At 45.3% G+C, this 23,897-nt stretch overlaps 1 protein-coding gene across 1 annotated transcript in view; it reads left to right on the forward strand.

Annotated features, from left to right (window-relative positions):
* LOC129825657 (1-phosphatidylinositol 4,5-bisphosphate phosphodiesterase beta-4-like) overlaps nt 1-23,897 on the forward strand; it is a 149,865-nt gene that overhangs the window by 24,214 nt on the left and 101,754 nt on the right. The window contains exon 3 of the mRNA XM_055885848.1: nt 5,858-5,930. The gene's annotated coding sequence lies outside the window, so the exon portion shown is untranslated. The remainder of the gene's footprint in view (nt 1-5,857; nt 5,931-23,897) is intronic.

The following is a 23,897-nucleotide window of genomic DNA, read 5'->3' on the forward strand; positions in this document are numbered from 1 at the left end:
ACCATGGACCCCTTCCTACAACACACACACACACAAACATTCACCCACACACCTATTTACACGATGCATTCCCCAGCATTGGAACCACCCCCATGCAAATTAGCCAGAAAATAACCAATACACAGCTTTTAAAAATCTCTGTCTCTGTGTGTATGTCTGTGTGCCTGTGTGCGTGACAGTGGTTACTAGTGGTGGTAGGTAGAAACAAGGTGGGTCGAGAGATGACGGAATGGAGTTATGTAAATGCTGAGCAGTCAACACTTATAGTGTACTCCTTACCAATATTCTATTCACAAAATACAATGAAGACCATGCTGTGCACCAGGAGTGTTGGATAAAGTGTTACAAAACAGGTCCTTGTGATAGTAACCCCAGACCAGACCTGACTTCCTCCCTGCACACTAATGGTGCTACTAATTAGACTGTAGGGGGGCTTAGGGGGGACTGTGTGTGTATTTGTGTGTTATTAGACAGAGAGCCCCTGACCTCATTAACAGGCAGCCTTCCACCAGTCCTTCAGGGATAGAATTTATTTAACCTTTATTTAACCTTTATTCAACTAGGCAAGTCAGTTAAGAACAAATTCTTATTTACAATGACGGCCTACCGGGGAACAGTGCCTTGTTCAGGGGCAGAACGACAGATTTTTACGTTGTCAGCTCGAGGATTCAATCCAGCAAACTTTGGGTTACTAGTCCAAAACTCTAACCACTAGGCTACCTGCCGCCCCACCTGCTCTATTCCTTTTACACTGGAGAACATCTCTCTAACAATCTAGTTTCTCTCTCTTTCTCTCTCTCTGCCTCTCTCCCTCTCTCTGAATCTCTCTCTGCCTCTCTCAATTCAATTCAAGGGGCTTTATTGGCATGGGAAACATATGTTAACAATGCCAAAGCAAGTGAAGTAGATAATACACAAAAGTGAAATAAACAATAAAAATGAACAGTAAACATTGCACTCACACTCTCTCTGCCTCTCTCTCTCTCTCTACCTCTCTCTCTGCATCTCTCTCTCTCTCTGCCTTTCCTCTCTCTCTGCCTTTCTCTCTGCTTCTTTCTCTCTCTGCCTCTCTCTCTGCCTTTCCTCTCTCTCTGCCTTTCTCTCTGCTTCTTTCTCTCTCTGCTTCTCTCTCCTCTTTCTCTATTCGCTGTCTTCATCTGCATTCTCTCTATATGACTTGTTAAGCAGACTATTGTAAATGTGTGTAGTGCTCTCCACAGAGAGGGTTGTGGCGTTGTGTCCAGGTCTATCTATTTCATTATGACTAGAATGGAGCTATAATGAATTGTTCTTAACCTGTCTGAGGAGTCTTACTGCACTCATAGTAATGGATGGAACATTAGAAAGTCGTACTACGATGCCCTGCCAGTATCAGAGGCCTAGATTGTGTGCCTAGAGAATGTACTTTATAATGTACCACTACATACTGTTCAGTTCACATACCCTAATGCAGACCCTGCAGACACACACGCACAAACACACACATACGCCCACACATACGCACATACTCACATATGCACATACACAAACACACACACATACACACACACACACACAGCACATACACACATACACCATTCACAGCTCCTAAGCACTTCTACATACTATGTATCAGTATGATATCTAGACTAGGTGTGTGTGTGTGTGTGTGTGTGTGTGTGTGTGTGTGTGTGTGTGTGTGTGTGTGTGTGTGTGTGTGTGTGTGTGTGTGTGTGTGTGTGCAAAACATTTTAGCGGCCCCCATCGTGACAACGAAGAGAAAAAAATTACGTTTGAAAGTTAATTTCCTGCAATTCTACACATTTTGTAATGGTGCGGAGGGAATATTTTGCAATTTTATAACAAATTTCATGCAATTCTACCCGTTTTGCCATGGGGCAGAGAGAAAAATGTCAAATTTTGCAGCAAATCTTTTGCAATTCTACACAATTTGCCATAGGGTGGAGGCAAATGTTTGCAGTTTTTAATATGATAACTGATGATCAATAACTGACGACCCCACCCCAGTCGGTAATTCCACCATGCTTACTACAAGTTTAGATAGCTGGCCACTAGACTAACTTCTCGAAAAGGGACCATCGCTCTCTCCCAGAAGCTTGGCTGGTGTGTAAAACCCGCAATTTCAGACAAACAAAAGGTGTAATGGGGCCGCACTAAGAAAAGATGTTGCATTAAACTTTCTTCATTATTCCTATAATTTTTTGTTGTTTGTATTTTACCCCCTCGATCTCGTCTCATCACTGCAACTCCCCAACGGGCTCGGGAGAGGCGAAGGTGGAGTCATGCGTTCTCCGAAACATGACCCGCCTAACCGCGCTCCTTAACACCTGCCAGCTTAATTAACCCGGTAGCCAGCTACACCAATGTGTCGGAGGAAACACGGTTCAACGGTCATCCGGGGTCAGCCCACAGGCACCCGGCCCGCCACAAGGAGTCGCTAGAGCGAGGTGAGCCAAGTAAAGCCCCCCTGGCCAAACCCTCCCCTAACCTGGACAATGCTAGGCCAATTGTGTGCCGTCCTATGGGACTCCCGAACACAGCCGGTTGTGGCACAGCCCGGGATATGAACCCGGGCCCGTAGTATTATTATTATTATTTTAGTATTATTTTTGGTGACATGGGCTAATTGAGTGAGTGCTGATAAGTTAGTCTTGCCATCTTGATGTAATGTATCACTAGCCACTTTAAACAATGCCACTTCATATAATGTTTTCATACGCTACATTACTCATCTCATATGTATATACTGTACTCTATACCATCTACTGCATCTTGGCCATCACTCATGTATATATTTTTATGTACATATTCGTATTCATTCCTTTACATTTGTGTGTATAAGGTAGTTGTTGTGAAATTGTTAGGCTATATTACTTGTTAGATATTACTGCATGGTCAGAACTAGAAGCACAAGCATTTCTCTACACTCACGTTAACATCTGCTAACCGTGTGTATGTGACTTGATTTGATTTGACGCACAACCACATGTATTCTATTATTCTAACTCTCAACAGTAAGTTGAAACCCCGACTAAGTTCCCTCCAAAAAAAAATAATTACAATAAAACTATTTTTATTTTGGTCGCAGGCCTACAAAATGGGGCCCACATGCCGCCAGTTGCCCAACCTGTGATGTACACCATTGTATTGGCGACACCATCATGTACGTTACATCCATGATGCTAGATTAGAACACTACACAGCCCCATTCATATGCCCCAGAGCCTTAGCCCAGCTTCTCACCATATAGAGTAAGCTCATACTACACCATACAGTGCAATACGTGTGTCTGACTAGTCTTTTCAACAGCTGTGCCTAGGAAGCATTGCTAATAGTAAGAGAGGTTGATGTCAAAGTATCAGCTCTCTCACCCCATCTCTCACCCCATCTCTCGCCCCATCTCTCACCCCATCTCTCGCCCCATCTCTCACCCCATCTCTCGCCCCATCTCTAGCTTAGTCTCAGAAGTCTTGCTTAGCAGCTACTTTACCTTGAGTCCTCGCTTAGTTTCCTTTCCTCGTCTGAGTCGTCTCCTCTCTGCTCAATGATCACTGATCTGATCTGGCAGTGGAACTAATATGATGGTGTATTTCTCCTGACTAGGGAAAAAAATGTCTCAGAATAGACCTATAGGCTCCAGACTTTTCCTGATCAGGTCATGTGACCAGGAAATACTCCTGGCCCTAGTAATACAGAAAGGAGAGAAGGTAATGAAGGGATGAGAGTATTGAGAGACAGACTAACATCCTTATTACATCAGTCACTCCTCCCCTGCTCTCTTCACCCCATCACTCCTCCACAGTCTATCTTTAGAAGAGCAATATTCAATATTGTGGCCTACTGACCCCTCCATGACCTTCTCAGAACCCCAGCTGTCCTATGGGAGGCAGCTGGAGGGTGACGGGCGGGGCGGGATTTTCTCAGAGCCATGCTCCAATAAGAACACAGCGTTTGTATAAGGTCCCTTCAGAGCCGGCCTTACTGCGGGAGGATGGAAGGACTTGAGGAAAAAAAGAGCAGTGAAAGTGTGTGTCCCTCTTCCTCCATCAGTGTTTGAGTAGGAACCAATAGTCCCAGCAGGACGTTGCCGAGAGAGAGAAGAGAGGGAGAGGGAGAGGGAGAGAGAGAGAGAGAGAGAGACTTCAGGTGGGTAGTTTTATTGCTGTAACCCACAGCTCTATATTCCACTACTGAAGTCTGCAGGTATTTTACCCTCTGTCTGTCGATACTGCAAGTGTGGCAAAGAGAACAGGAGGACGGAAATGAATAGGCTGTTTGAAGTGTGTGAGAGAGATAGAGAATGAAGGTGAATGTACGTGCGTTCGCGTGTTGAGCTCACGTGTTGTGCACCCACGTGTCTGCCGTTAGTCTCTTATACCAGCCTACACTGGTTTCCCACGTAGATGTGGCTGTGATTGATTTTAAAGCTGTGTGTCATGCCTGACTGATAATGTAAATCTCCCTCTAGCTACCAGTGTGTGTGTGCGTGTGTGTGTGTTAGAGTTCACTGGGATGGAGATTACCAACCTCTTATCTGCTAGACTAATCAACAGGAATCTCTGCTGCCTGCCTGACACTTCACCCCTCTGATGATGTTACCTGGAATAACACTGGCTGGGCCTAAAAATAAACCCACTGTTGTGATTGTGCCTGATGGAGAGAGTTCTCTGTCTGTAGAGAGAGGGGGGGAAGAAAGTAAAGAGATTGATGGAGAGATATCCTCCTGTGAAATGAGAGGGGGGGTGGAAACATGGAAACATGGTCTGGAAACATGGAAACATGGTATGGAAACATGGTCTGGAAACATGGAAACATGGTCTGGAAACATGGAAACATGGTCTGGAAACATGGTCTGGAAACATGGTACATGGTCTGGAAACATGGAAACATGGTCTGGAAACATGTTCTGGAAACATGGAAACATGGTCTGGAAACATGGAAACATGGTCTGAAACATGGTACATGTTTAAATTGGTGACTTGGCTTTAGTCCATTTGATCTAACAGTCTAAATTCTGTCAGAGTTATCACTAAAACAGCGAGCTGATTTTCAATGCCATCTTTTCATAAATACAAGAGTCTTCCCATGACACTGATCCCCCCCTTCTCACACTCTCTCTAATCCCTCTTTCTCCCCCTCTCTCTCACCACCCCCATGGCTTAGTACCATGTTCCCACCAAAAAACTCACTGTTTAACATAGATATCAGCCTATACATGACATGCCTAGATTGCCTACCTTTTCTGGTGCCTGGCGGCTCAACAAACTGCTCTCCAACTAGAGAGGCCTGTGAAAGCCACTCTACTGAGTGGAACTGCTTGACGTACCCCACAGAGCTGTTTTGACGGGCTGTGGAGGAGGCCTGTGACCGGCCTGAGAGTGGCAGAGAGGAGAGATGGAGAACAGAGGGGAAGAGAGGTGAAGTCAATTGCATACTGTTAAGGTAGAGATGCCCATTGAACAGGAAACGATTTACTCTGGGATGCACTCTTCCTCTCTCTCTCACTCGCCCCCCATCCCTCTCTCTACCCCTGTCCCTCTCTCCCTCTGCTAATCGGCAGATGCAGCACTAGCTGTGTGATTTTCCAGCTCATTTCCAGCAGTCATTCCTGGTTAGGGAACATTTATGACCTTGCAGCTTGTTATTAAAAGTTGATTCTGCAGAAAGGCAGAGGGAGAGGTATGATTAAAATGTTCAGATGCAGCAGCCCAGATGCATTAATGAGTATTTCAGGATGTGTGAACTTAATCTCACTTCTGTGTTTTTCCCCTGGAGGCATTAGAGCCATCCTCACTAATGAGATGTGTTATTACTGTAACTACTAGCAGAGAGAAAATCTCTCTCTCTCTCCATACAGAACGTGGTCCAGTGCTGTCCTCAGCTCTCCACTGTGCCGCCTCCTCCCAGTTCAGAGCACTTCCGTCTGTCTGGTAAGAACTATACTATAGATATAACTATGATATGCTATACTATCCTATAATATACTATACCACTACTGTACTTGCTCCTACTTTTCTTCACTTGTCAGTTATTACTACAGCTATACTCTACTCACTACTACTCACTCAGAGCCTAAGATTTTCACTGTACCCTGCAATCACACCTGCAACCTCTGTACATGTGACTATTTAATACTCTGAATCTACTATTACTCGACTACTTAGTCACTACACTAATGCAACTGTACCCACTTACAACTCCAACTGTAGTAGTATTTTGAGGTTAGAAATAAACAGAAGATGTTTCAAGTAAACTTCCATTGTGCTACCAAGAGTTGTATGTGAACATCTTCAGAAATCCACAGAGGTCAGGTAAACACTCAGTATTTGGTGAAAGGAGAGACAGACATTGAGAATGGGTTGGGAAGAAATCAAACATGAGGCCTACTGGTGGAAAATCGTTCATTTTGCGTTTGATGCCCATATATGGAAAAGGAGGAGGGATATCATATATCACTTGATTTATATTAGTCAAACGAGATAAGAAGGTGTCACGTTCCTGACCTATTTATGTTAGTTGTTATGTGTGTTAGTTGGTCAGGACGTGAGGTTGGGTGGGCATTCTATGTTTTCTGTTTCTGTGTTGGTTTTGGGTTGCCTGGTATGGCTCTTAATTAGAGGCAGGTGTTTGGCGTTCCTCTAATTAAGAGTCATATTTAGGTAGGCGTTGTCACAGTGTTCGTTGTGGGTGATTGTCTCCTGTGTTTGTGTATGTCGTTGCGCCACACGGGACTGGTTTCGGTTTGTTTGTTAAGTATTTTATGTGTAGGCTTTTTGCCCTGTTCGTGCATTCTCGTGTGTTATGTGAGTCCGTCGTTCAGATCTGTTCTACACCGTTTATTTGTTTTTGTTAGTGTATAGTCAAGTTCGTGTTTTTTCGTCTTGTCAATAAATTCAGTATGTATTCAAACTTCGCTGCGCCTTGGTTCAATCCCTGCTCCTCTTCGGATGAAGAAGAGGAGGACAGCCGTTACAGAATCACCCACCACTCCAGAGCCAAGCAGCGGAGTCAACGGAGAGAGGGACAGGAAAAGAAGGAGCAATGGACATGGGACGATGTATTGGACGGAAAGGGTTGCTACACTTGGGAGGAGATCCTGGCTGGGAGGGATCGCCTCCCATGGGAACAGCTGGAGGCACTGAGGAGAGCAGAGGCTACCGGGGAGAGGAACCGGAGCTATGAGGGAACGCGTCTGGCACGGAAGCCCAAAAAGCCCGTAAGTAATTCCCAAAAATTTCTTGGGGGGGGGGGCTAAGAGGTAGTGGGCCAAGGGCAGGTAGGAGACCTGCGCCCACTTCCCAGGCTTACCGTGGAGAGCGGGAGTACGGGCAGGCGCCGTGTTACGCAGTAGAGCGCACGGTGTCTCCTGTACGAGTGCATAGCCCAGTGCGGGTTATTCCACCTCCCCGCACTGGTAGGGCTAGATTGGGTATTGAGCCAGGTGTCATGAGGCCGGCTCAACGCGTCTGGTCTCCAGTGCGTCTCCTCGGGCCGGCATACATGGCACCTGCCTTACGCATGGTTTCCCCGGTTCGCCTACATAGGTCGGTGCGGGTTATTCCACCTCCCCGCACTGGTCGGGCGACCGGGAGCATTCAACCAGGTAAGGTTGGGCGGGTTCAATGCTCAAGAGTGCCAGTACGCCTCCACGGTCCGGTATTTCCGGCACCACCTCCCCGCCCCAGCCTAGTACCTACAGTGTCTACACTACGCACTAGGCTACCAGTGCGTATCCTGAGCCCTGTTCCTCCTCCACGCACTCTCCCTGTAGTGCGTGTATCTAGCCCGGTGCCTCCAGTTCCGGCCCCACGCACTAAGCTACCAGTGCGTCTCCAGAGCCCTGTACAAACTGTATCTTCTCCCCCTACTAATCCTGATGTGCTTGTCCTCAGCCCGGCGTCACCAGTGCCGGTACCACGCATCAGTTATAGAGTGGGCTTTGAGAATACAGTGTGCCCTGTCCCTGCTCCCCGCACTAGTAGGAAGGTGCTTATCATTAGCACGGTGCCTCCAGTTCCGGCACCACGCACCAGGTCTACAGTGCACCGTATCCGGCCAGAGCCATCCGTCTCCCCAGCGCCATCTGAGCCATCCGTCTCCCCAGCGCCATCTGAGCCATCCGTCTCCCCAGCGCCATCTGAGCCATCCGTCTCCCCAGCGCCATCTGAGCCATCCGTCTCCCCAGCGCCGTCTGAGCCATCCGTCTGCCAGGAGCCTGCAAAGCCGCCCGTCTGCCATGAGCCTGCAAAGCCGCCCGTCTGCCATGAGCCTACAGAGCCATCCGCCAGACAGGAGCCGCTAGAGCCGTCAGTCAGACAGGAGCCGCTAGAGCCGTCAGCCAGACAGGATCTGCCAGAGCCGCCAACCAGACAGGATCTGCCAGAGCCGCCAACCAGACGGGATCTGCCAGAGCCGCCAACCAGACAGGATCTGCCAGAGCCGCCAACCAGACAGGATCTGCCAGAGCCGCCAGCGAGCCATGAGCAGCCAGAGCCGCCAGCGAGCCATGAGCAGCCAGAGCCGTCAGAGAGCCATGAGCAGCCAGAGCCGTCAGAGAGCCATGAGCAGCCAGAGCCGTCAGAGAGCCATGAGCAGCCAGAGCCGTCAGAGAGCCATGAGCAGCCAGAGCCGTCAGAGAGCCATGAGCAGCCAGAGCCGTCAGCCTGCCATGAGCGTCGAGAGCCGTCAGCCTGCCATGAGCGTCGAGAGCCGTCAGCCTGCCATGAGCGTCGAGAGCCGTCAGCCTGCCATGAGCGTCGAGAGCCGTCAGCCTGCCATGAGCGTCGAGAGCCGTCAGCCTGCCATGAGCGTCGAGAGCCGTCAGCCTGCCATGAGCGTCGAGAGCCGTCAGCCAGCCATGAGCGTCGAGATTCGTCAGTCAGCCATGAGCTGCCCTTCAGCCTGAAACGGCTAGATACCCAGAACTGCCCATCAGTCCAGAGCTGTCTCTCTGTCCGGAGCTGCCTTTCAGTCCGGAGTTGCCCCTCTATCCTGATCTCCCTCTCTATCTTGATCTACCTCTATATTCTTATCTATCCCTCTGTCTTGATTTATCTCTCTGTCCCGGTGCTGTCCTTATTAGTGATGTTATTAAGAGGATTTTGTGGGGGTAAAAAGAGGGTGGACATTCTTAGAGGGAGGAAGCTAGGATGGATTATGGTGGGGTGGGGACCTCGCCCGGAGCCTGAGCCACCACCGTGGTTAGATGCCCACCCAGACCCTCCCCTAGACTTTGTGCTGGTGCGTCCGGAGTTCGCACCTTATGGGGGGGGTAATGTCACGTTCCTGACCTATTTATGTTAGTTGTTATGTGTGTTAGTTGGTCAGGACGTGAGGTTGGGTGGGCATTCTATGTTTTCTGTTTCTGTGTTGGTTTTGGGTTGCCTGGTATGGCTCTTAATTAGAGGCAGGTGTTTGGCGTTCCTCTAATTAAGAGTCATATTTAGGTAGGCGTTGTCACAGTGTTCGTTGTGGGTGATTGTCTCCTGTGTTTGTGTATGTCGTTGCGCCACACGGGACTGGTTTCGGTTTGTTTGTTAAGTATTTTATGTGTAGGCTTTTTGCCCTGTTCGTGCGTTCTCGTGTGTTATGTGAGTCCGTCGTTCAGATCTGTTCTACACCGTTTATTTGTTTTTGTTAGTGTATAGTCAAGTTCGTGTTTTTTCGTCTTGTCAATAAATTCAGTATGTATTCAAACTTCGCTGCGCCTTGGTTCAATCCCTGCTCCTCTTCGGATGAAGAAGAGGAGGACAGCCGTTACAGAAGGAACATTGATTTATTAAACATCCATTCCCTTTGCTCCTTAAATTACGCTAATGTGATAGCAACATGAGAGAATATGGAATATACAAGCATAATTACCTATGCCAGCGGTTCCCAAACTTTTCAGTTTCGCTTTCGCAAATGGCGCTCCACCATTTGTGGAGTCACAGAATGTTTTTAACATGAAATATGTTAGCGGTCAAATTTAGTCCATTTTAGCAATGAATGTATCAAATTAAAGGCCTTGTATTAATATTCTAAACAATTTGCATTGTGAAAGGACTAGAAAACGACCGATAATCGGCCGAGCCAATATATCGGGCCGATATTGGCCTTTTCTAGTCTATCGGCTATCTCCCTTCTCTATCGGCTTTGCCAATAGTCCCCCTACATAGCAAAACTGCTGCTATTCCAGCCGCCTGAGCTACAAGCACTGCACAATGCAGAGGAATGTCTTGCTGGGAAAATAAACATCAGCACCTAGCAGCAAGTTAGCTCATTCTTCAACAGAAAGGTGCAGTATTGAGAAGCAGATGACTTGACACAATTACCAAAATCAAACTCCTGTTGCAATTATTAGTTTAGTTTAATTCACTAATAATAAGACTTGTGTCGTCGTACACGGACATGCATGCAGTAAGCAATTAGCTAGCTAGCTAGCTAAGCAGATAGCTGTGTGACCTGTTAGCAAAAATTATGATAATTAACCATTTCATCTGTGGTGTTAGCTAGCTATATTAGCTACTCTGCTAGCTAGCTGGCTAGATAAACATGGTGCTAAGATATCATATAGGAGCTAATAGCCAACGTAGCTAGCTAACATTAGCTGGTTATCATTTTTAACATTAACAATTTTTGTCAATGAGCCATCTGACTTGCGGTGTAACCACAGAGTTTCTAAACCTCTTTGGTGTAAGGTTAGCTATTTACTGGTGTGGCTGCAACGTATCCATAAATTGACAGTTGATAGTCAAATTACAGTTGATGTCGGAAGTTTACATACACCTTAGCCAAATACATTCAAACTCAGTTTTTCACAATTCCTGACATTTAATCCTAGTAAAAATTCTCTGTCTTAGGTCAGTTAAGATCACCACTTTATTTTAAGAATGTGAAATGTCAGAATAATAGTAGAGAGAATGCTTTGTTTCAGCTTTTATTTCTTTCATCACATTCCCAGTGGGTCAGAAGTTTACATACACTCAATTAGTATTTGATAGCATTGCCTTTAAATTGTTGAACTTGGGTCAAATGTTTTGGGTAGCCTTCCACAAGCTTCCCTCACTAAGTTGGGTGAATTTTGGCCTATTCCTCCTGACAGAGCTGATGTAACTGAGTCAGGTTTGTAGGCCTCCTTGCTCGCACACGCTTTTTCAGTTCTGCCCACAAATGTTCTATAGGGTTGAGGTCAGGGCTTTGTGATGGACACTCCAATATCTTGACTTTGTTGTCCTTAAGCCATTTTGCCACAACTTTGGAAGTATGCTTGGGGTCATTGTCCATTTGGAAGACCTATTTGCGACCAAGCTTTAACTTCTTGACTGATGTCTTGAGATGTTGCTTCTATATATCCACATAATTTTCCTGCTTCATGATGCCATCTATTTTGTGAAGTGCACCAGTCCCTCCTGCAGCAAAGCACCCCCACAACATGATGCTGCCACCCCTGTGCTTCACGGTTGGGATGGTGTTCTTCGGCTTGCAAGCATGCCCCTTTTCCTCCAAACATAACGATGGTCATTATGGCCAAACAGTTATATTTTTGTTTCATCAAACCAGAGGACAATTCTCCAAAAAGTACGATCTTTGTCCCCATGTGCAGTTGCAAACCGTAGTCTTGCTTTTTTATGGCGGTTTTGGAGCAGTGGCTTCTTCCTTGCTGAGCGGCCTTTCAGGTTATGTGGATATAGGACTTGTTTTATGGTGGATATAGATACTTTTGTACCTGTTTTCTCCAGCATCTTCACAAGGTTATTTGCTGTTGTTCTGGGATTGATTTGGACTTTTCACACCAAAGTACGTTCATCTCTAGTAGACAGAACGCGTCTCCTTCCTGAGCGGTATGACGGCTGCGTGGTCCCACGGTGGTTATACTTGCGTACTATTTTTTGTGCAGATGAACGTGGTACCTTCAGGCGTTTGGAAATTGCTCCCAAGGATGAACCAGACTTGCGGAGGTCTACAATTATATTTCTGAGGTCTTGGCTGATTTCTTTTGATTTTCCCATGATGTCAAGCAAAGAGGCACTGAGTGTTAAGGTAAGCCTTGAAATACATCCATAGGTACACCTCCAATTGACTCACATGATGTCAATTAGCCTATCAGAAGCTTCTAATGCCATGACATAATTTTCTGGAATTTCCCACGCTGTTTAAAACCTCTTGAAGCTAGGGGGCAGAATTTTTATGTTTGGAAAAATAACGTTCCCATTGTTAGCTGCCTATATCTCAGGTCCAGATGCTAGAATATGCATATAATTGACAGCGTAGGCTAGAATACACTCTAAAGTTTCCAAAACTGTCAAAATATTATCTGTGAGTATAACAGAACTGATTTTGCATTCGAAAACCTGAGGAAATCCAACCCGGAAGTGACTTCTATTTTGAAAAATCACTGTTCCATTGCTTGCCTTTCGTCCATTTATAGGGATATCAACCAGATTTCTTTTCCTGTGGCTTCCTCATGGCGTGAACAGTCTTTAGACATAATTTCAAGCTTTTATTTTGAAAAATTTGCGAGATTTATCAAAATGCGTCAGTGGATAGGCGGATGTCCCTCCATTAGTTGTTGCGCCAGACTCTCGTTGCTCGACATTTTCTTTCTCTCCAGTATTGAATAGTTTACAGTCTGGTTGAAATATTATCGATTATTGATGTTGAAAACAACCTGAGGATTGATTATTAAAAACGTTTGACATGTTTTTACGACCTTTACAGATACTATATGGAATTTTCGTCAAGCCTTGATGACTTGCCTAAGGCTGTGGAATACTGAACATAACACGCCAAACAAATGGAGGTATTTTGATATAAAAAAATCTTTATCGAACAAAAGGAACATTTATTGTGTAACTGGGAGTCTCGTGAGTGCAAACATCCGAAGATCATCAAAGGTAAGCGATTAACTGACTTGCCTAGTTAAAGAAAGATTACCCTAAGAGCATAACATTTCTACACCCTAATTTTCTAATTCTAGTCTAACCAATACCCAAATGGAGTTTCAGTGAAAATAAAAATTGCATTGATTTACCAAGACAAGTCCACATGCTTGTCTCAGAGCAGTGTGAAACGGTGATAAAATAGTTGTAGGCTCTTACATTTACATTACATTTAAGTCATTTAGCAGACGCTCTTATCCAGAGCGACTTACAAAACTCTTGCTTCTAACTTCAATATGCTCTTTAAATAAATAAAACCTTCACCACTTTTAACACCACATTACTCATGTCGCCTACAGTATATCGAAAAATATGACGTGACCCTCCCCCAATAATTACATATAGAGGATTTGAGGATTCTAAATTAAAACCAAAAGCCGCCTCATGGGTCTCCCGGTGGTGGCCGGCACGGGTATCTGTAGCAATGCATTGCGATGCGGTGACTTAGACAGCTGCGTTACTGGGGAGGACCCATCCACAAAGTATTAAAATACAGAGAGGTGTTGGTATAGGTGTATTATCCTGCTAATAGCCCATAATGGGCTATTATAATACTGTACATGGTGTCCAGGTCAGGATAACCCAAACATTTCCTTATTAAAGACTATCAGAAAGAATGTTGGTACTTATTTATTTTGATCCACAGCCATGAATGAGTGAGTCACTCAGCTTCATGTAGGTGCCGTTATATGACTGTGCCATCAACTTGATAATATATATAACGATATTTGAGGTAATTTTTTTGTAAAAAAACGAAAGTGAGCAATTGTAATCTGAATAAAGGCCAAAATAATACTTGTAAATGCCAAAACATGTATTTTTGTTTTTAGAGGGAGAGAAACGCTGGGCCAATTGTGCGCCGCCCTATGGGACTCCCAATCACGGTCGGACGTGATACATAATAATAATAATACTTAACTTAGAACCTAACTTAGAAATACATTTGACGATAGAATTCTCCCCCTACCCTCCAATCTAGGCAAGTATTGTCCAGCTACCTGCTAGAACAGCGGGAATGTTTCCCTAGTCAGTGCCATTATTAGTGCAATGCCCCTTAAAGTGTTGCTCTGTGCTACCCAGTGTGGCAGGGTGGGGGTCCACCACCTCCCTCCTCCTCCTCCCTTCTCCATGGGCTAGGTCTGTCTTCTGTGTGCGGCTCTGCTGCCCATCCTGTGTCCCCTGCCCTCGTGTCTTGAACCTTGTGTGCTTTCAGTGGAACCAGCTGGAGAACTGCAAGGCAATCCCATTCATTGTGTGCCACTCGGGAGCTATGACCAATATATATTGTCCTGCTAATAACAGGGTTAATAATATATCTGTGAGAATATCCAAGGGGCTTTTATTTAATTTGAAATTAATAATAATAATAATCGCTTTGTTAAAAAAAAAAAAAAAAAAATGTTGGAGATGATTTTGTTTTCAAATAATGTAAAATGAGCAAGAAAAAGGCCATTCTTGAACATGGGCTGAGACATTGTTACTCATTTGTAAATAAAGCCAGTTTGTTTTTAGAGGAAGAGAAACCAAAAACCTACAGTTATCTCATGGGTCTCCCAGTCAAGGCCAGCACAGGTATTGAACCAGAATGTGTAGCAACATAGCTTACACTGCTTTGCAGTGTCTTAGACCGTTGTGCCACTCAGGAGCTGTACAACATAACTGGTCAGGAGTGGGCTACAATATTAAGGTAAGAGCAAAATAATCATAACAAAATAAAATAATAAAAACCTTAGTGTAACAACAGTTTTAGTAAGTAATGCTGAAGTCGTACACAATTATCAGTTTCTATTCAGGTTTATGTCGCCCATTCATTGTCAGTTAGAGACAGAGTAGGACCCAAAAGAATAATACGTGCTCTAACTCCCCCTTGCACTGGTCTTGAGCAATGAAGTGGTGACGCAGGGTACCATACTAAACCACAAATTACCTCTAAGTACCGCAGCATAATCACAAAACTTTTAGTGGAGCAACCACTGTAACATTAGCAAGGTAGCAAAACCCAGCTGGAGATCATTTATTTGGAACATCTTAGATAGTTAACTTAATAGTTATAAGATACTGTTTATAGCTGGCAAACATTAGAAGTGAATTTCATACAAGTATAACTTGATCGCCTCACTTAAGTTGTGCTGCAGGAGGGACTCACCTCACAAAGCTCCCATTGTACTTGTTGTGCTTCTTTGTAAACAAACATAGGACTGGCTCAAACCCGGTAAGCTTCATAATGAAAAATCTTCATAATGAAAAAGCCTCATAATGAAAAAACCTCATAATGAAAAAGCTTCATAATGAAAAATTATCTAATTGGTGAAATGAAGAACGCAATCTGCTTTATCTATTACCTAGTGCACAAGTTGACTGCAGGTATTTCTTTAAAAAGTACTAATAACAAAATGCTAACAAAATGCTAACAAGTAATAAGGAATCCTTATAGACAATGCTAACTAAATGCTAATGAGTGTATTGCAAACATTCTGTACAGTTTCTGACCTAAACAATACAAGTATACAAGTAACTCAAAAATGCTACTCAAAGTTTGCTGCATGAATATTAGCCAGCAAGGCTCTTGATCCAGGAGGGGATTCTGCTGTTACCAAGCGAATGCTTGATTTTGAAAGAAGCTAAACACTTAGCTAGATGGCTAACTAGCTACTAAATTAGAAACCAAATGCACAACTGCAGAGCATTTAGCATATTTTAGACAGTTAACTTAATAGTTATAAGATATGAAAGATACTGTGAAATGTGTATAGGTGCGGAGCTTTTGTGAAATAGCACAGTTACAAGTGAAATAGCACAGTTACAAGTGGAAATCAAACTGGATGGACAACAGAAATAGAGGAAGGACTAAGAACAAACAAGAGAGAACTATTATAAAGTAGACTGTGTCTGTAAAATGTGTATAAGATGTATAAATTGAAGGTAAATACAGAAATGTTTATCAGTTTACTCCAATTGGGGGATCGGTGGTAGGGTTTGCAGGGAATAATAATAAAGGTATACTCTTTAAAAAAGTATGTATGTCTATATAGGTATGTGTATGTATATATGTGTATATGTATGCATACGTGTATGGATATATATATTTACCCCCAAAAATGTGGGGGATTGGAAATGATGCAGACAATTACATTGGAAGCAACATTCTTTCCGCAATATTAAGCTGATCCACCCCTAAAAAAAAAACTTAAAAAAACAAAATAGTTATAAGATATCTAGATGGCAAACATTTAGTTGTGAATTCCATACTGTAACTAGATTACCTGGCGCATGCTGCACAACAGTGAGTGTCTCACAAGGCTCCGGTTTCTTGTCGTTGTGTGATTGTAAACAAACATCACGTGACTGGGGACTACCGTAAACTACATAAAGTGACAGATTGAATGAAGAACGCAATGCTCTTTATCTCCTAATTTATTGCACAAGTTGACTGCCGGTATTAACTTCCAAAGTTGCTACAAAAATTCAAAGAAATAGTTATTAATGGAATTGAAAAACCATCAAGTGGCTTTTTCCAAATACCCCAGTATACGGTATATACGGGATATACCGCCCAAGCCTAGGTGCCTCCCTTTCAGATGGTTAAGCACAGCACCTGTACTGTCACTGTAGGTTAATTCCATCTTGCAAAGTTTGCATTTCACCTTCTTATTTAACTTATCTCCTCTTACTAACATTATAGCATCATTAGGTGTTTGTTTAATAGTTATTTTTCCCTTTATAGTAATCAACGGGACCTAATGACCTTAATGTCACACCCTGATCTGTTTCATCTGTCTTCGTGCTTGTCTCCACCCCCCACCAGGTGTCTCCCATCTCCCCTCATTATCTCCTGTGTATTTATACATGTGATATCTGTTTCTCTGTTGTCAGTTCGTTTTGTCCGTCAAGCCTACCGTTTTTTTTACCTAAGCGGTTTTCCATTCCCTCCTGTCTTTTTCTATTGTTCTTGTTTTCTAGTTTCCCGGTTTTGAACATTCTGCCTGCCCTGACACTGAGACTGCCTTGCCTGCCGATCTGTACCTTTTGACTCTGATCTGGATTAATGACCTCTGCCTGCCCTTGACCTGTCGTTTTGCCTGCCCTTGTTCTAGTAATAAACTTTTGTTACTTCAACACTGTCTGCGTCTGGGTCTTCCCTAAAACGTGATAGTTAGTGGTAGAACGCATCTCCAAACAACTCAGCTGCCAGGACAAAATTTGAAACAACTCAAGTGGCTAGTTCAGCTATCTATCAATAAATGGGTGGGTTGTAAGTTGATCCTACTGCAACGTTTGGTTAGAGCGAGGCTGTAACTCCACTCCCTATCACATCTCCTCACATCTCTCCATCTCATATGACTTGCTGCTATTTACACTACTGCTACTATGAAAACTAGCTCAATGGCAATGACATTTGCTACAATGCCATAAATGTGCATAATATCTAACAAGTAGAGAGAGGGTAGGAAAAGGGGGGGAAGATTTCAGACAGGCTGATCTGAAGAATTCTTGCTCCACAAACTTACAGGATAATTCTTAGGTTGCTAAACCTATTGCTAACCTTTATTACGCATTTTAAAGCACTTCCTTCTTTCCCTTTTATGATAATCATCTACAGTTGAAGTCGGAAGTGTATATACACTTAGGTTGGAGTCATTAAAACTTGTTTTTCAACCACTCCAGAAATGTCTTGATAACAAACTATAGTTTTGGCAAGTCGGTTAGGACATCTACTTTGTGCATGACACAAGTCATTTTTCTAACAATTGTTTACAGACAGATTATTTCACTTATAATTCACTGTATCACAATTCCAGTGGGTCAGAAGTTTACATACACTAAGTTGACTGTGCCCTTAAGAACAAATTCTTATTTATAAGGACAGCCTATTCCTTCCTCCCTGTCAGGGAATTGAACCCCAGTCTCCCGCGTGCCCGCACGATACAGGGATTTTTTTGTTAAATCGCTCAGTACTGTACTCTCGACCGTCACTTTGTACAGCGCCATATTTTCCATTCCATCCTAACAGAAACCCAGAGGGTATTTTGTTTTTCTTGGAATAGAAACATAAAATTCTAAAAATGTATTAAGCAAGTACCAGTCAAATGTTTGGACACACCTACTATTTCCGGTCTGTCTGTTGTTGGGGGCCTGCCAGCAGTGGTTTGGGTCTCAGGGTCCCTCTAGAGTTGGGCCCTGTCCAGATTTCCATACCTTCATACCGCGCCTGTGCCATCCCGGGATATACGGTATTACCGGTAGTGCACACAAGGGGCACATTTTTTTTTTTCAAAAGTAAAAAAAAAAGCCCCAAATACATCTACGTGGCGTTAACAAAAAATTGTTGGACGTCTAGGAACACCAACACGCTGTCATACATTACTGCAACGAGCCATCACATTGATGAGAAGTGGGACATGTACTGACCACTTAGAACATGCAGGAGAGGCACACATCAGAGAACCTAAAAACGGCATTAACTGTCATCATTGTTGAGAGGGTGGGGTACAGCAGGAAAGTGGGTAGCGATGACTGGCTGTCTGCTAGCGGTCATACGCAGGACTATCTGCATTGGGAATTCACTCGTCATTTTATGAGTTTTTCTTATCGTTCAAATATTTTTATTCTACATTGTAGAATAATAGTGAAGACATCACATCTATGAAATGACACACATGTAATCAGTTAAGAACAAATTCTTATTTACAAGGACAGCCTACTCCTTCCTCCCTGTCGGGGAGTTGAACCCCGGTCTCCCACGTGCCTGCATTCTCTAGTACAGCCACTATTGAAGGTGTTACGCAGAGTGGAACAGGGAAACCCAAGAGCAGACTCAGCCGAGAAGACTGGGATGAAGTAACCAAGGTATTTATTGAAAAACAAGGGGAAGATGGATTACAGGCCAGGAGAAGTTCGGGTGGGTTGAAGGAAACCAGGTGCTGAGGCTGGAGCGAGAGGGGTTGGGACAGGGTAAGCATGCATCCAAGGGAGCAGTATAGTGGGGAATCCAGGGCAGAGTAGCAGGATGACGAGATGTGGGACTGGAGACAGGGACCAGAGTCAGAGCGGGCAGAACTGTAGCGGAGAGGAAAACTGTCAGGCAAAGAAAACAGGCACAACAGGGTAACAGGCTCTAGATAGTAACAAACGGCTAGAAATGTAGACTGACTGAGCAGAGATTATGATCTGGTAGTGTGGAATTGCCAAGACTGAGTATTTGTAGAGGTCTTGATTATGGAACAGGTTGCAGCTGGTGGGGATCTGCTCTGACTCCAGCACACCTGTCTCCTCCCACACAATCACACACACAGAGCAAGAGGGAGAGAGCACTGGGGGAGTGGCGGCAGGTCAAGGAGACACAGGATGAGCAGTAGAGGGCGTGGCAGGAGCAGATGTAACAGAAGGCTATCAAATGCTTCTCAAAGATACCCTCTGGTGGTCAAACTAGCACTAACTAGCATTAATGGTAAAAGTGGTTCACACTTAAATAACGTGCCATAGAATTCTGCGGCACCATGCAAGCTGCGCCGCAGTATGCTGCAACTTTTAAAGGACTAACCCCTGTAGCTAAGTGGCTAAAGTTAGCTTGCAAGATCAAGCTTCTTGGTAACAGCAGCAGAGACAATTCCCTCCTTGATTAATATCCCTGCTGCCTAATATTTGTTTTGTGCGTGCTGCAAACATGTTTTGAGATGCATAACTCTTACATAACTTTTGAGCTGGGTTGTCTGTCCTAGTAGTAAATTAGCATTTACTTGTTAGCATTCTGATAAGTGATTTTTTGGGGGCTTTTTTTACTTTTGAAAAAAAAGAAGTGCCCTTTGTGTGCACTACCGGTAATACCGTATATCCCGGGATGGCACAGGCGCGGTATGAAGGTATGGAAATCTGGACAGTGCCCAACTCTAGAGGGACCCTGAGACCCAAACCACTGCTGGCAGGCCCCCAACAACAGACAGACCGGATCTTAACACGAAAGCAGTGCGATAAGGGACGGAGTGACAAAATCACAGTGCTGATTACAGACATGATTGTAGTTGATATGCAGCCATTATCAATGTAGAGGATGTTGACTTCAATGCCCCAATGGCATATCTAGAACCCGACTACAAGATGCCATGTCCGAAAGCCGTGACGGCCCGGATGGAGAAATTGTACAATGATTGTTCTGCGGGTACAAAGCGCGAGCTTTCAAACACTCCATACGTGACGTTAATAAAAACTTGTTGGACGTCTAAGATCACTAACACGCTGTCATACATTACTGCAACGAGCCATCACATTGATGAGAAGTGGGACATGTACTGACCACTTAGAACATGGAGGAGAGGCACACATCAGAGAACCTAAAAACGGCATTAACTGTCATCATTGCTGAGAGGGTGGGGTACAGCAGGAAGGTGGATAGCGATGACTGGCTGTCTGCTAGCGGTCATACGCAGGACTATCTGCATTGGGAATTTACTCATCATTTTATGAGTTTTTCTTATCGTTCAAATATCTTTTTACATTTGTCACATTCCCAGTGTGTGTGTGTAGAAACTCCCTAGTGTGACAGGGGTCTCTATAAATACACTGGGATCCCAGTCGGTCTGAACACTGCTACCAGGAGACCGGCTTGTTGTGTGTGTGTGTGTGTGTGTGTGTGTGTGTGTGTGTGTGTGTGTGTGTGTGTGTGTGTGTGTGTGTGTGTGTGTGTGTGTGTGTGTGTGTGTGTGTGTGTGTGTGTGTGTGTGTGTGTGTGTGTGTGTGTGTGTGTGTGTGTGTGTTGTTTGTGTGAGACGGACTCAGCCAATCAGTCCCTTCGGGTGGATGCGGTGGCTGCAGGGAGAGCTATTACAGGCCAACAGGTTACTATGGAGACCAGTGGCCTCAGAGAGGAGCAACGTCTGTAGACGAGGCTTGTTTGTCAAGAAAGGTTTTATCTCTGTTCTCTCTCTATTTCATTGTCCTCTCTCTTTATCTCTGTCTTTATCTCTCTCTTTATCGCTCTCTTTATCTCTCTCCGCATGTCTCTCGCTCTATTATCCCTCTCTTTATATATGTCTCTTTTTATCTCTACTGTTTGCTCTCTCTTCTGTGAGACAAAATGTAAAAACAATACCTAGAAATGTAATAATAAAGGTTTTTCATTCAGGCAGTGTTTGCTGAAGTGGAGCTGACATTTGTATTAACATGTAGGTCATGTTTGTCATTCCTGTAGTTCTTATCAAATACAGTGTAGGTAATGGTGATTAGTACGGTAGCATTTGGCTGACATTAGTAAAAGACTCTGATAGTAATGGTGTTTAAATTCCACTCACATTTAGCCACCAGTGGATCACCATTGATTACATACGACTAGGTTATCTGCCTAGAAATCTAGGATCTGATCTATATAACAACTACTTTAGTTATGTGTATAACTACCGTTTGATCTGGCTACAACATAATAAACCCACACAACACAGACACTAACCAGAAGTTTCGCTCGGGGTCAGTCTCCCTCTGTGGACAGCCTTCATTCTGGGGAAGCATTTAACCCCAGCCCCCTGTCCCTATCTCCTCCTCTCCCCTTGCCTCACCCCTGTCCCTATCTCCTCCTCTCCCCTTGCCTCACCCCTGTCCCTATCTCCTCCTCTCCCCTTGCCTCACCCCTGTCCCTATCTCCTCCTCTCCCCTTGCCTCACCCCTGTCCCTATCTCCTCCTCTCCCCTTGCCTCACCCCTGTCCCTATCTCCTCCTCTCCCCTTGCCTCACCCCTGTCCCTATCTCCTCCTCTCCCCTTGCCTCACCTCTGTCCCTATCTCCTCCTCTCCCCTTGCCTCATCCCTGTCCCTATCTCCTCCTCTCCCCTTGCCTCACCCCTGTCCCTATCTCCTCCTCTCCCCTTGCCTCACCGCTGTCCCTATCTCCTCCTCTCCCCTTGCCTCACCCCTGTCCCTATCTCCTCCTCTCCCCTTGCCTCACCCCTGTCCCTATCTCCTCCTCTCCCCTTGCCTCACCTCTGTCCCTATCTCCTCCTCTCCCCTTGCCTCACCCCTGTCCCTATCTCCTCCTCTCCCCTTGCCTCACCCCTGTCCGTATCTCCTCCTCTCACCTTGCCTCACCCCTGTCCCTATCTCCTCCTCTCCCCTTGCCTCACCCCTGTCCCTATCTCCTCCTCTCCCCTTGCCTCACCCCTGTCCCTATCTCCTCCTCTCCCCTTGCCTCACCCCTGTCCCTATCTCCTCCTCTACCCTTGCCTCACCTCTGTCCCTATCTCCTCCTCTCCCCTTGCCTCACCGCTGTCCCTATCTCCTCCTCTCCCCTTGCCTCACCCCTGTCCCTATCTCCTCCTCTCCCATTGCCTCACCCCTGTCCCTATCTCCTCCTCTCCCCTTGCCTCACCGCTGTCCCTATCTCCTCCTCTCCCCTTGCCTCACCCCTGTCCCTATCTCCTCCTCTCCCCTTGCCTCACCCCTGTCCCTATCTCCTCCTCTCCCCTTGCCTCACCTCTGTCCCTATCTCCTCCTCTCCCCTTGCCTCACCCCTGTCCCTATCTCCTCCTCTCCCCTTGCCTCACCCCTGTCCGTATCTCCTCCTCTCACCTTGCCTCACCCCTGTCCCTATCTCCTCCTCTCCCCTTGCCTCACCCCTGTCCCTATCTCCTCCTCTCCCCTTGCCTCACCCCTGTCCCTATCTCCTCCTCTCCCCTTGCCTCACCCCTGTCCCTATCTCCTCCTCTACCCTTGCCTCACCCCTGTCCCTATCTCCTCCTCTCCCCTTGCCTCACCGCTGTCCCTATCTCCTTCTCTCCTCTTGCCTCACCCCTGTCCCCTTCCCCCCCTCTCTTCGTCTGTCTCACCTTATGTCCATGTTTTAGTTCAGAAGCTGGAAAATATTCCATGTATTCCATTCTCTCTCTCTCTCTGAGGGGGTCATGCTGAAACTGGAAGGAAAGGGGGAGAGAGAAGGAATGGAGGGGCAGAGAAAAGGAATGGGACAGATCTGCAGCAGTCCGTAGCACATCTGTCTGTCTGTCTATTATTAGTCTGTCCACTAATGACTTGTCCATGGGGCAGCAGGGTAAGTATATCTAGTCCACTAATGACTTGTCCATGGGGCAGCAGGGTAAGTATATCTAGTCCACTAATGACTTGTCCATGGGGCAGCAGGGTAAGTATATCTAGTCCACTAATGACTTGTCCATGGGGCAGCAGGGTAAGTATATCTAGTCCACTAATGACTTGTCCATGGGGCAGCAGGGTAAGTATATCTAGTCCACTAATGACATGTCCATGGGGCAGCAGGGTAAGTATATCTAGTCCACTAATGACTTGTCCATGGGGCAGCAGGGTAAGTATATCTAGGGGATAATGAAGTTCTCAGTTGGAATCCAGGCTGGACCCAGGCTCCACTGTTTCTACTGGGGCTGGGAGGTCAATGGCCCATTGTGTGTGTGTGTGTGTGTGTGTGTGTGTGTGTGTGTGTGTGTGTGTGTGTGTGTGTGTGTGTGTGTGTGTGTGTGTGTGTGTGTGTGTGTGTGTGTGTGTGTGTGTGTGTGTGTGTGTGTGTGTGTGTGTGTGTGTGTGTGTGTGTGTGTGTGTCTTTGTGCGTGCGCTTGTGTCTTCGTGCATGCGTGCACTTGTTCTGTGGGATTTTGACCATGTTTGGGCAGGCCTGGTTGAGGAGAACCCAGAGAAGTGTAACGGTCCTGACCTGTTTTATGTTGTTTTTTATGTGTTTATGGTCAGGGCATGTGTTTTGGGTGGGCAGTCTATGTTATCTGTTTCTATGTTGGTTTTGGGTTGCCTGGTATGGCTCTTGATTAGAGGCAGGTGGTTTGCGTTTTCCTCTAATTAAGAGTCATATTTAGGTAGGGCGTTCTCACTGTTTGTTTGTGGGTGATTGTCTTCCGTGTTTGTGGTATGTTTGCACCATACGGATCTGTATACGGTTTGTTCGGTTTATGTAGTCTGTTTCCTATTCGTGCGTTCTTCGTGTCTATGTAAGTTCTCATGTTTAGGTCAGTCT

This window comes from Salvelinus fontinalis, chromosome 27, assembly GCF_029448725.1.
Source record: "Salvelinus fontinalis isolate EN_2023a chromosome 27, ASM2944872v1, whole genome shotgun sequence".
Classification (NCBI taxonomy): Eukaryota; Metazoa; Chordata; class Actinopteri; order Salmoniformes; family Salmonidae; genus Salvelinus; species Salvelinus fontinalis.